We start from the raw sequence: 14886 nt of genomic DNA on the forward strand, positions 1-14886 counted from the left end.
AATCCCTTTGTGTATTAGACAACCATCTCTTCCAAGTCATATACTTGAGCTTCAAATACTAGTTATTTCAAATCAATATTTCAAGATTTGGAAGAAATTTTATTTATATCTTATTACTTTGATTTATTTTTTTCCTGATAGGAAAATCAATTTCCTGAACCCTCCTCTCTCACATCCTCAAAGAAACCTCACAATATAATTTTGCAACTGGAAAAATGTTAAAAATTCATAAAAACTTCCATAAAATTAATTAAAAGCTTCAATGTATAGAAGCAACACTGTGGCATCTACTAGTCCCATTGTCATATGGATACATACGCGAGGCTCATTTAAGCTGCCAATACTGTGACTGTACCTGTCATGTCTAATGATAAGTGGAATGTTTCCAAATGCACACATACGCTAGACATATGACTTTTCCCCTGCTATGCTTCATTGTTGACTAAATAATTTTCTCTCTCTTATAATTATAATGCAGACAAACCTGACCCCCAAGGCTTTTATTACAATACAATTATGTGTCAGGTTAAGACAGGGGTATATAATAAGAAATGTGTCATTAGGCAAGCACATCCTGGTGCACACATTGTAGACTATTTTGACATAAAATAAGATGACTATGAAATCACTGGTGATATCATCTAATGTATGGAATCCATCACTGGCTACTTGACCACGTAGCCCTATCTAGTTAGTACCCTCTCTCTCCAGGGTGTTCACCCAACTTGATGCTAAGTGAATGGATTGAAACAGACTCCAGGTTCTATGTAAGACACTATTAGATTTCTCAGATAATATTAATAACCCCCCTTGAATTTTCATCCAATATGAATCTTTACTGAATAAGTAAGTATTGCTAGTTTATTTTTTAGTAACAATGTAGTTTATAAGGGATACAAGAAAATGCCCAACTTATTTTGCATAATTTCAGACCTAGAAAAGAGTTACTGCAGCAGACTTCTAGTGAGCCCGCAAGGTGCAGGTGATATAACAAGTAAGGACTCCCAACACATACAAAAATCACCCCTTTCTCTTATCCATCCCTTTCTCGTTCCTTGCAGCAAGCTGGCGTCTAATTGCTAAATGTTGGCCCTGTTAGTATTTTCTGTCTGGTAAGTTACATTCATCAGAGTCAACATAATTTAAAATGCCTCCTAAATGACTTCTCAGGGAAACTAGCTCCTGGCAATTAGAAAAACAATAATTTATAATCATCATATATTGACTAAGTTTGGCCATAATATTTATAAATAACCATAGAAACACATGACTAACTGCATCTACACAGTTGTTTCCAAACCTCATTCCTGGTCCAAAGGAGTCACATAACACAATCTAATTTGCCAGGTGACGGTGACTATTCTTTCCACCAAGATAGAGAAATTACCCTTGCCGTAGTGATGCCTTGATGACCTATGTTGCAAGCCGACTAGCCACATCCTCATAGTGCCCTAATGACTGATGATGGATGGAAACCTCATCCAGCCATGCTGAGATGACGTCAGCATGAGAATTTCAGAAGCAGCAGACATAGTCAAGATAGAATTGTGTTATACTCCATCCTCCACGCTTAGAGCTGAAGCCACGTATCAGGAAAAGAAATGCAGCATTGCCTCAGTTGATGAATTAAGCCAAGACCATAAAAGAGTGTTTCCAGGAAGCCATGGAGCCCAAAGGGCTAGGAGACCAGCCCTCTGTGAGGATACTGCTTCTGTCTACTAAGGTCTGAGCTACGAAACCACATCGGGAAAGGCTTGTATCATATAATCATGGAGACTTCAGGAGAATGGGAACAGCTTGTGTGGCAGAAGAATGACAGGAACCGGAAGCGGCTTTTCCATGATCAGAGACATTAAGCCTCATGCCAGTTTTGATGCACGGGTGAGATTTAATTTGCCCCGCTACACAATTATTCAGGACAATTAAAATAAGTTCCAGGTATCCTGGTATCTCAGTTGATAGACTATTGCAGTGAAAACAAAGGAACATCCTGGTTTGAATAGAGGATACGTCTATAAACAAAGCAATTGGCTCTAAAGACAACATTTTAAGCTTCACTGCCGACTTCAGTCTAAAAGACAGTTGAACACACTGGTGAACTGTTGGCAAGGACATCCTCTGCTAGCTTCTTACTTTTGTCTTTTACAATAAGGCAATTCTATTTGAGACTTACAAAATTTTTAGCCAAGCCCAAATTAAATTAATTAGTCTACCAGAGGAATGAGTTCTGAACCTCAACACTTATGTTTCAGCACGGAGGAGGAAGAGGCAGGTGAACCTATGTGTGTTCCAAGCCAGACAGGGCCAGTCCAAGATTCCATATTATCATATCCCTCTTCAGCAATTTTATTTGCTGCTGAGGTTATTTCTGGTCTTTCATGACTGCGACTTCCTAGGCATGCACAGAACAGCCCCCCCTGAAGTGCCTGGCATTCTGGATTTCACACTCAGAATCAGGCGTGCTTCTGGCAGGAAGACCATGTGTGATGTTAAGTTCCTCACAGGGCATCATATGGGGATAATGAGTTTTGAAATGAGAAATCATAAATATGTCAGAATAATCCGAACAAAATCCTATAACCCAGCCCTGAAAAACTTGAATTTCCTTGTTTGTAAAGAGGGGAAAATTGATGTGACCCTCATACTATCACTGAACCTTTTATAAGGTAAGTTGTTTTGTTCAAGGTTGGGTGCACATAATTCTGTTCAGCAAATTCTAATTGCTATCACTTGTGCCCTAAAGCTGGGTACGAATGGACCCAAAGTACCAAGTAACTGTAACCGACCTCCCCTGGTGCCTCATCAAGAAAGTAGTGGAATCCTTGAGATTTGTTGTTAGTTTTGGCAAAATTCTTGGGATGGGGAAGAGGTGGCTGCAATGGCTATGGGAGGGTCAGGATGAACTGAGTCATTCAATTCAGCCGACTAATCCTGTCCACAATCACTCATGGAAAGCTGAGCTTTAAGTCCGAATCCAGCCATACAGTTCATGGAAATTCAGCTCCCATGCAGCACGGACCCAGTGTGGATCAGAGCAAAGTGACTAGGCGATCACATTGAAAGGAAAGCCTACAGGGTCCTATCTGATGGAAGAGCCAAAAGACACATGGTACCTAGTCACACTTGTTCCAGCTATTTCAAGTGGTTTTAGGTTTATAATGCTGAACAGAAAATACATAGTTTTTTTTTCACCTTCCTCTTATCTCCATGTGTGCATAACGCCTTTTCCACTGCCAAAATCCAGCCGCACATTTATCACAGATGAGCCCATACTGTTGCCTCCTTTTCATCTCCTGTCTGTATTTCCGATTATTGATCACTCTTGCCATCTTGTCTGTAGCTTTTGACATATGAGCATCAGCTGTGCCCATTATTAGTGAATCCTACAGAATAATCTAATTATCCTAAACATCCTTTGCATATTTATCCTTTCTACTCATCAAGCTCTGGCAAATATTGCCGTTTTTATTATTCCTATAAATATTCATGTTCCAGAATGTTCTGTAGTTGGAATCATATAGTATGTGACTTTCCAGTTTAGCTACTTTCACTTAGTTTTTTTTCTTTTTCCCAAATGGTTTGATAAGACAATTTCTCTTAGTCCCCATACTATTCCATTGCCCGGATACACCACATCAGTATCTCTATTCATGTATTAAATAGCATCTTGGTTGCTTCCAAGCTCAGAAAATTATAAATAAAGGGGCTATAAACGTTCTTGTGCAAATTTTTGGGTGAACGTATTTCTCAAGTCTGGTGAGTAAATACAAAGGAAAGGAAATTGCTAAATCATAAGATTAGAGTACCTCTGATTTCCCAGGAATCTGTCAAATGACCATCCAGGATATCTGTGACAATGATCATTCACACTGACAGCGAATGAGAACTTTGCTTTTTCCTATATCCTCACCAGAACTTAATGTCATTTGTGTCTTAAATTTTGGCTATTCAAATTGGTGTGTTGTAGTTCATTTTATTGTTTGATTTTCAGTTCCCTAATGAAACATGATATTGAACATTTTTTTTCTACCTCTCTTTGTCGTTTCCATAGCTTCTAATCAGGGCGAATGTTCTAGTCTTTCACCTTTCGGTGTTTTTCAGGGTGGATTGATACTGGGGCTCAGTACATGCATGCTATGTGAGTGTTTGCCATGGGAATACATTCACAGCCTCCTCCACCTGTTTGAAACCCAAAGTGTTAGTTTGCTCACTGCTGGGTTGGAAGAGCTTCTTGCAGTGGATAATTGTCCTTTCTCTGCACTGATGCCTTGAAGTGTTTCCCCTCATTCTGTGGCTTCTCTCCCAGTTCTCATGACAGTGGTTTTGCAAACCAATGCTTTTCAATTTTAAAGATAGAAGCTTATCCTTTCTACTCTTGGTGTCCTAGCAGGACATTACCATCATATCTAAGATTCTGTTGATTTTCCCCTGTATGGTCTTCTAGAAGATTTGTTTTTCTACTCCTATTTAGGTAGATGATCTATTTTGAGTTGTATTTTGAAGGGTATAGGGGCTGTGATTAGGATTGTTAGGAACATTTAGAAGAGTTTAAGACCTTGCACAGAGAATTATTTTGTTTTTCTATGTATTTATTTCTTTTCCTTCCTTATTGTCTTCTGCAAGATTGATTGAAAGGGAGAGCTGAGAGGGCGGGCACATCTTTGTTTATGGTTACCTTACTGGGAAAGCATCTGGTACCCGATCATTAAGGGTAATGTTTACTGTAGGATTTTTGTAGATGCTCTTTACCGGCTTAAAGGGTTCCTTCCTTTCTATGGTTGCTATCTTTTCTTAAATCTTAAGTGGTTTTTATTAGAGGTTTTACTGCATCTGTTGATGTAATAATGTGATTTGTCTTTTGTAGCTTGCGGATGCCAAGAATCACACTAACTGATTTTTGAATACTGAAGGAGCCGTGCACACCTGGGTTAAATCCTGCTTGCTTATAGTATATAATTATTTTTGTATGTTTGCGAATTGGTTTGATAGTATCTTTTAGGATAATTTTCTCTTCTATGCCATGAGAGGTATTGGTCTATAATTTTCTTCTCATGTCTCTGCTTGATGTTACCCTTAGGCTGATGCCAACTTCACAGTCAGTGAGGAAGCTTTGCTTCTTGTTCTAGTTTTTGAAGAAACGTTAGAGCAGAAATCCCCTCCCACCAAGTGATTCTCAGAATTGTAGTGAACCCATCTATGCCTAATACTCAGTGCTTTAGACAGTTCTGACTTATTGGGTAAACATCTTTCATAAATAGAGATCTATCAGTTTATCTGATTTTGGTGTGTGCATAGCTTTGGCAGACTGTGTTCTTCCAGGAATTTTCCCATTTAATCTAGGTCTTCAACTATATGAGCACAGAGTTTTCATAAAATTCCATGACTGTCTCTTTTTATGCCCACGAGTTCTGTAATGATGTCTCTCATTTTTATTAAACAATGTGGCTAGATATCATTAATGTTACTGTTCTTTTAAGAGAATCAGCTTTCGCTTTGCTGATTTTCTCTACTAAGGTGAAATAAATCTGTCGGCGGACTTGGCACTTTTCAACATCACTGATTTCTGCTCCAATGACTTTGCCCCTTTGATTAGATCTTTACTAATTTGATCTTCACGAATATCCTCTTATCTCCTTGTAGTTTCCTGAGCTGACAGCTTAACATCAATTTCAGGTCTTTTCTTTCTGTTTTTTTTTTTCCTCCTGTGAAAGTGTTTTATTCTTTTCCATTTCTTTCTGGTTCTAGAACCATCTACGATTATCCTCTTCTGTGCTTATACATCTGTTCTTTCATACTTCTTTAGAATATTGACCTCAGAATCCACAGATTATTGTCCATAGTTGTTGAAAACCTTATTTCAGCAACTTTCGGTACTCCTGTGTTACCAGAGTCCAGTTCTGACCCTTGCTTTGTCTCTTCGAACTGTGTTCCTACTCATTTTAAAATGCCGTGTAAATTGTTTTGATGACTGACTATGAGGCAGTATGTAGGTGAATTGTAGTTGACACTCCAGTAAAGTGGTTGGTGCTCAGGTCTAGGCTAGAGGGAGAAACCGATGTGTGTTTCTACAGACCTCGAGACTTTAGAAATATGGTTCTCTGGACTGTAAACTGTGTCTCAAGGGCTCCTCCGTCTTCTTTGCTCTCACAACTTAGAGGGACAGAATAGCTACAGAGATCTAGAGTTGCTTTTTTCCCTTATCATGCAGAAAGACAGATTAGGACACAAATTAATTGTTTACTTTTCAACATTTGTTAAACTCTAAGGTGTATATATTCCACACTTTCTTCATCCATTCTTCCATTGAAGGACATCTAGGTTGTTTCCAAGTTCTGGCTATTACAAATAATGCTGCTATGAGGAAGAAAAGCATAAACAAAACTAAAAATAAAAGCAGGGTTTAGGATCTCTCTTTCACTCTCCCCCTCCTTCCCTCTCTCTCTATTTATATTACTTCTTTACTTTTTAAAAATAATATTATATATATATATATATATATATATATTAACTTTCCCCCTCATATATTACAACCCAACTGCAGTTCCTGTTCTATCTTCTCTTCTCAGTTCCATGCCCTCCTCCCTCCACATCCCCTCTCCTTCAGATCCAATCCTCCTCCTCCCTTCTTTTCAGAAAAGGGCAAACCTCCCAGGAATACCCACCCAACAAGGCATATCAAGTTATAATAAAGCTAGGCCCATTCCCCCATATTAAGGCTGGCCAGAGGCAACCCAATAGGATGCTGAAGACATAGATCAGGACCATACAGGCAGTCCTGTGGTCGAGTCTCTGTGAACCCTGGCTAGCTGATTCTGTAGGGAGTTTTCTTGTGGTGTCTCAATCCCCCTGGAATTGAACATAGAGTATTTGAAGAAAAAAAATGCTTAATTTTCTAGAGAGATTTAACTGCAATTTTTTTTATCATTGCATTATTTCAAATGTCTTTTAAAATTAGTCGTTCAAAACTGTGACAAACATACATAAAAATTAATGGTTTTATTGTTTACAACTCTGATAGAATCATGTGATGCCAAGTGGATTAAAATTGAGAATACAAGTAATAGATAGGTAAATTTCATTTTCTTTTCTATATAAATTAGCAAACTTGTCTGGTTCTAATTTTAGTGTTTGTGGGATCCTGTGCTCCTGAATTTTTACTAAAACTAAACTTTATTTTCTGAAGGCATTACTTTGCATTGCTTTATCAAAGAGTGTTTTGACATCAGACATGGAGATGCAGTTTGGAGTTAGCCCAGCTGGTTTTAGGTTTTGCTTTGGTCCCATATTTGATCTCACTATGCCTCCTGTTCTATGTTTTGGAATGCTAATGTATTGTGAGACATTATATGTTGATCTGATTTTTCTTTTTATTTCGTAAAGGATTACAGTTAAAGAGATTGCATGAATCTCAGGAAAGACTTTACACTTTGGACTTTTAAATAATGATTAAAAAAAAATCTCTCTACCCTCATTAGAGAAGCTTCTTCTCACAAGAGATGACAATGAGCACAGAGGACCACACACTAATCGACAGGGAAAGAGTATCAGCTTTAAATGCAATGTCTATATCTCACCTATTCCCAAAGTTCAGGGATCTTTGCAGGATGGTAAGAACTGAAAGTTGTAGGTAATTATAAGGAAACAGTGTTTTCTGGAGACAACCGGGGAATTACACAAAAATTCATATTGAGATAGCATGCATAACACCCTCATAAGCTAAAGCCTCACAAAATTCTCATATTGAATAGAGAAAGGGGGCATGAAGGTTCACTCCTAGTTGAGGTCTGAGTCATTTTGTAGCCACTGGGAGAGAGAAATGGAGTTTTAATTAAGGATGTGAACCCTGATAAGTTGGGCATCCTCCAGAGTAGGCACATACACAAGACTATATCACCAATCACCAACACAAATTGAACTCAATGGATTTCCAAAAGAGAGAGAGCATCAAGTTGAGTGGTTATCAGTGTGGAAGTAAAGTAGATCTGGGGAGGAGCTGAGAGAAACATATGAATAAGATCAAAATACATTGTTAGAAATTATCAAAGAATTAATTTTTACATTAATCAATATTATGAATTAATAAATATTATGAATTAATACATGGGAATAAAGAATAAAATAAGCCCAAAGCAAACAGAAAGAAGTAAGTAAAGATAAGAACAGGAAGGAATTACTATATATAGGAAACAGTAAGGAAATTTACGGTAAAAGATTACTTTGAAAAATAGTGATAAGTAAGAAAGTTCAACCAGACTGCAATGACAAATGAAAAAGACATTGTATTAATAACAGGCATGAAACATGATGTTTCTAGTCATTGCAGACATCAACTAATACTTAGATAATTGACAATTCAATGGGAAAGATCAATTCTTCCATATATACACACAGCTACTCTTCTCCCAGTACGAGACTCTGAAAAGCTCTGTAAAAAGGAAGGCAATGGAAAACCAAATGTGAGGTAGAAGGAGCCAGGAAGGAGCCTGAAAAGCATGGGTAGAGGCCAAAGCAGTGGGGCATGAACACAGTGGTCAAGCCAGCAGGTGGATTACAGTGAAAGAGAACAAATCCTGCAGAAAGTGGAAGTCTGTGGGCAAGGGATTTCTTATTTCCTAGTGTGACCGTAGCTGTCAAACCTTGAGGGTCTGTTGCTATCCAATGCTGAAGAGTCGCTGTACTGCTGTCCTGGTCTTTACTTGTGACTGCCAATGCCAATTGCTACTGTGATGCGTGGACCAATTGTCCTCAAGTGCTGGCCCATTGTTGTGGTTTGAATGAGAATGATCTCCCAAGCTGATAGGTTTAAATAATTGGTCTCCTGTGGGTAAAACTGTTTGAGAAGGATTAGGAGACTTGGGCCTGTGGAGGGAGGCCTGTCACAGCAAGACAGCACAGCATGGGGGGGACACTGAAGTTTTAAAGACTGCCACCATCTAAGTGTGCACTCTGCCTTTTGCTGGTGGATCAAGGCATGAGTTCTTAGCTTTTGCTGCTACCATGCTTTTGCTTGGCCAAAGGTGAACTCTAATCCTCTAAAACTATAAGCTCAGTTAAACATTTTCTTGTATAAGTTGCCTTGGTCATAGTGTTTTATCACAGCAATAGAAAAGTAGCTAAACAGCCATTGATATTCAAGGCTCAAAGGAGTAAACCTTTGACCTGAGCACCTAGAATTTGGAGCTTAGATTCTAACTTTCATTACCAGGAGTTCTAAGCATCTGGGTCTTTGTTTTTTCAGCAATGAACTCTTGGTACTCAGGGGGCTGAAATAACCAACACTGAAGTTACCTTTTGTCTATTGGTGAATTCCCTCTGGATGTGAGACATATGAGGAGATCCACTTTCCTGGAGCAATGGAGAGATATTTAGCACTGGATAAGCACAGCTAAAATCCCCTAGTACTGTCATTGTTAAATTTTTGAGTTTCTTTTTTCTGTCAGACTCACTCCTGTGATGCCTATTCTAGTGTTGGAGCCTTGGGCCCAATAAAAAGGCTTCTCTTGATTGGTCTTGTCTTGATTGCATTAAGGTGATGGTATGTGCAAGTTACACACACACACACACACACACACACACACACACACACACACACGTGCAGCAACAATAGAGACAGAGATGTTGAGTCTGTGGTGGCAAAGCCTGTGCAGTAACCAGCTACTTTGACATCTCAGAGAGAGTAAGAGCCTTGGTTTTACATGAGCTTAGAAACAGGGATGTATGGAGCTATGATGTCTTTGCAGCTTTATAAAGACAGAGTTCTGAGGGCTACTGCAGGAAAGCGTGAGTGCAGAGACACCAGTGACATCAGCAATAACAGCTACAGCAACTTTTGTAACAGCAGCATAAGTAGCAGCAATGCCCTTAGACTCCCCAGGCCAGGAGCTGAAACACTCACTGGCTTAGGAATTGCTATCCATAGGGAACTTAGAAGCTACCATACCATGCACTGCTATAGGATGAGGAATCCTTATTTCCTGGGTTGTAACTCTTGTAGAGCTAAGGGTCTCAGTGTCAAAAGATAGCAGGAGATCTGTGATGCCAGAGGACACCACCTACTATGGCTTCCATCTCTGTTGGTCATATTCTCTGTGGTCAAACATAGAGGGATAAAAGGCTGACAAAACCCAGCCCTGGGAACAAACTCAACCTATCTACAATTTCTGCCTATTTAGGGCAAAAGACCCAAGCTATATGACTAGTAGCAGGGAAAGGAAAAGAAGGTTGCCTAGTGACTATATTCTGGACATGTAGAATCTTCAAAATAACAGTTCTGCCAAAAAGGCAGCCACTGGAAAAGATGCTGTAAAAATGCCAATGAGACAGAGTGAATGGTTCACATGTTTGGTGGGTAAAGAGAAAATCAGAAAAACAAAAAAAAAATTCTGAATGGTTGTGACGTGGTCACTGTCCCATGCTGTATGGTTGGGGTTATATTTTGAAGTCAACTATAATGTTCAAATCCTGAAGATTCCAGTTTATGTTTTGTGTCAACTTGGGCAGGTTGTTGACTTTGTAAGGGCCTCATTATCCCCATCTAATCATACATTGATTGTGAGAATTGAATGAGGAAGTTAAATATATGTAACAAATGATTTCTAAATATATAATATACATATATTATGTAAAAGAACTGACATGTATTCAGAAATATAACTTCTTTGCTTCACTCAAAGGTAGTAAATATTGCAAATTAACTTACAGTAATTCTATCTTTTCTTTAAAATTTTTACATTAGGCTAGCTCCTGTTTGAGTTAGTTTTTTACAGTATACTTTATCTAAAATAATGGAACTAGAATGTTCTATATTATACTCACAAAGAAGTATAAGACTTAACTTTTAATCTCCAGTAATTTCTGACAAAGTTGAACAACTTTGAATAATGTCCTTTGTCTAAAATGTCTGACTCATTGACCAAATCATTAAAACATAATCTGCAAACCTCCAGAAAGCTCTCTGCAACTCCTGGATCTGACACAATGTTTGATGTCCTGATTCAACCTGTCAGTAATTCATGAAGCAAATGAGGGTCGACATTGTCATCTGTATAGAATTTAAGGGCGCAGTCCTTTGATCAAACATAACCTGGCACATTCTGAAAGAGCAATAAAAGAAGGAAAAGAAGAAGAGAATAGGAAGAAGAGAAGAAGAGGAGGAGGAGGAGGAAGAGAAGGAGGAGAAGGAAGAAGAAGAAGAAGGAGAAGAAAAAGAAGGAGAAGAAGAAGGAGGAGAAGAAGAAAAGAAAAGTGATGGTGGGTGTGATGGTTGGTGTGCAGTGACCTCAAGCCCACCTCTGCCTTGTCTGATGTTGTTCAGCTGCCTGGAGGATTGTTGCTACTTTGCTACCAACCTCCTAATAGCTCTATGAAAGTGATTTATGTGCAATAAAGGAATATCACAATTCCAGTTCTGTAGTCAAAGAGAAGCGAACTGTTAACCTTGGTGTGTTGAGTTTTGGTTTATCGATTATGTAAAGAAGAGCTTGACAGTGTGTCTGTCCCACAAATATGAAACACCTGGCAATCTGCCACATCCTGTGGAGCTAAGATTTTGCTCGTGATTGGAAAAGCAGCATTATTGTTGGTTTTCCACTTAAGTGACTTGAAACTTGAATGGAGGCATATTTTACCAGGTGTTTTCCAAGCAAGGTTGCTCAGAAATCTGCCAGAGGAGTTGGAAACTGATTTGTTCACATGTGTAATCATGCAGATGTTCTGATCTCTAACAACACATAATAAAAACAGAAAGGCATAGTAAATCCATAACAAACCTGCTCTTTGTATTTTTATGACTTACGATGAAAGGTTAAAGCTGTGTCTAAACTTGAGAGAAGTATAGGAATATTCACTTAATTGAGCCGTATCAAATCATGGAAGCCAGTATTTGTTATTCTACAGGACATCTTCCCGGTCAAATAAAAGGGACAAAAAGTGCCTTCTGGTGCATGAACAGCTTGAATGAAATTGATAGGGCACTTGGCTTCTAGATCTCCTAGATAGATTCCTGGGCAGCAACTCATTGATTAGAAATGATCATGATGAACATTTGGGGATGTGAGAGGGAAAGGCAGGATATGGTAGGAGAATGCAGTGCTAGCCAATGGGTAGAGTCCTAGGGATAGACTGGCCTTAGTTGAACCAGTGCAGGTCAATATGTGGTGTCTTTAAAGTCTCCTTCAATGGACGTTAGAAATAGGGCAAGATTTATAGACAGCCTCACTTGATCCTCCATTTCAACTTTACGATACTGAACACTGACATGTTTTCTTTTTCTCTTCTTATTTGTTATTGCCTTGGAAGTTTTAAATTAAGAAATGTGCATCTCTTACCTCAGATAATTTTTCTCTTTATCCTCGACTTATAGCATATTATCCTATACTCTTATTTTAGTAGGGCTTTGAATTATGAGGAAACGTATACTTATGAATGAGACTCTTACCTTTATTTTTCTGTGGTGCTGTTGATCAGCTCTGTATCTTCCAGATGCTAGGCAAGCCATCTATCACCAAACTATACCCCTATCATATGTCTAACTCCATAAGCTAGACTTTGGGACTATTTGTATATTAGGCTTTTCAACAATGATTACCAGTCTTTAAAAAGTAGACAATCCTCAAACTAGGTTAAGAAACATTTTACATGCTTTGAGACTAAAATTGTTTACTGATAATACAAAAAGCATGCAAATTATTGTTTTGCTACCCAGAGAAAAATATAGCTTTTCCATCATTACACACTTTTAAATGTGTGTGTGCGTGTGTGTGTGTGTGTGTGTGTGTGTGTGTGTGTGTGTGTGTATGGCATGTATGTATCTGGACATGAGTGTTTGTGCCCAAAGAGGCCAAAGGTATCAGATCCTCTGGATTTGTAATTATTGGCAATTATGAGTAACTTGGCATGGTTGCTGGGATCTGAGCTTGGGTCCTCTGCAAAAGCAGTAAGCACTCTAACTTTTGAGCCATCTCTTCAGTTCTCATATTTAATTCCTTGCTTCCTTCCTTCCTTCCTTCCTTCTTTCCTTCCTTCCTTCCTTCCTTCCTTTCCTCCCTCTCTCCATTCCTTTTCTCTTGTGAAATTAAATAGATTTCTTTATGGTTTTACCAAAACTACAGAGAAATATATTCTCAGCTTCTCCCTCCCGGAATGAATTCTTTCACTCAACAGTGAGCATCAAGTAATCTTAACTGATGAGCCATCTCCCTAGCTCCCAAATACAACTCTTTCTGGTTGGATATGAACAAGTTTTAAAAAGTGGTTTAGAAGAGCTTTGGTATATTTATACTGAGTTAAGTTAGCAATGTTCTAATAACAGGAAAATGAATTTAATACTAAGACTTGATTGTCATATGGGAAAATTGACATAGTGTACCAGTTGAACTGGGGACCAGAAATCCTAGATTTCTTTTACAAAGTGAGTAAAACTTAAAATGGATACAAATTTTTGAATTGCTGCTTCTTGCTAACTAAGGCGTGCCTATGTGACCTTCTTTCCCTGATACTCTAAATTTTAAATTTTCCCAGTAAAGCAGATGAAACTAACCAGATACTCACGAAGTTGATTATAATCTGTAGCGCTTGACAAGAGTTACAGTTTTACATAAGTACCACGTAAGTGGCTCATTTAAACATCTCAGTTGTGTTTTATGGGTTGGACAGGAAGGGAAGCCATTAAGACATGCTCTTTGACACTGTCACTGCTATTTCCATTAGGCTGTCAAATTAAAGAGTGTGATCAGACTATTAAAAATGGCTGGCTATGTTAGATCAGTTTCTCTAAAGTACAAATGTATACAGTCCTTAGTTTCTTTTGACTGAAACTGTCAGATAAACGCATTCATGTAAGCTACTGGCTCTGACATTATGGTTCTGGCATACAAGAGCTTCAGCTTTACTTGGAGCTTGGTAGAAATACAAAATTTGAGGCCCTACCCATACCTCACTTGTTATAATTGCTGAGATTCAGGTTCATCCATCTCTGTTTATACTGTCCTCCAACTGATGCTAAGAGAATTCAGGTCTGGGAAGCAGCAGATGAAGACCTTCTGTTGGATGCTGGCTGTGCATTTGAATCACTAGTGAATCAGAGAGCACAAGAGACCACTCCTGCTGCTCTGGGATTCCTACTTCAGTGTCTAAGGTGGCATCTGCACTGCAAACCTCGAAGTCTTTGGGGTGACTCCAGTGTCTGTTCAGGATGTTGAAGTGCTCTTCCAACATGATGAACTGTTCCCAAGCTTTGTAAGGAAGCTGTTTCCCAAGGAGTAATAAAAGCCTGAGTTTGATAAATGTCTTGGATCGTTGCCTCTCTGCAGTATAAACAGCATCCTAAGTTTAAAAATTGTTGGTTACTGCATACCCGTAAGAGCTGGATGGCATCATTTGACATTCTGACTTTTCTTCATCTGAGTATAGTTAAGAAAATACAGTGCTTCTAAAAATCAAACATGCCACCAGTTATTAGAGTAGTTCCAAAGTTCCACTATGGCAAAAAAAAAAATCTCTTAAGAAAATAAGCAAGGCTCATTCAAGGCATGTACAAAAAGAAGGCTTCCAGTCTCTGGCGAGGTTTAATGAGGTTTCAGTCAGGGGACTTCATTCTGAAACCTACTTAGAGTAGTTCATTAAAAGGAAATACAATTTTGGTTTGTCTTTCTGTGTCTTGTGCTTCTAGGTCAACCATTGATAAAGGTTTCTGCTTTCTTCTTATTTCTCATTTAAGCCAAGCTTCAAGCAATAATGCATATTTCCTTTGTTTTTGAATGTTTAGTTTCTCATTACCTTCTGACTTAACATTGGGGAGGGAGGGAAATGTTACTCATTACTCAGATCAGGTGTAGAGATATTGTGGAATATGCAGGAGGGTATATTGTTTTCTCAGAATGGACCATG

The sequence above is a fragment of the Microtus ochrogaster genome, unplaced genomic scaffold (genome assembly GCF_000317375.1).
Source record: "Microtus ochrogaster isolate Prairie Vole_2 unplaced genomic scaffold, MicOch1.0 UNK3, whole genome shotgun sequence".
Taxonomy (NCBI): Eukaryota; Metazoa; Chordata; class Mammalia; order Rodentia; family Cricetidae; genus Microtus; species Microtus ochrogaster.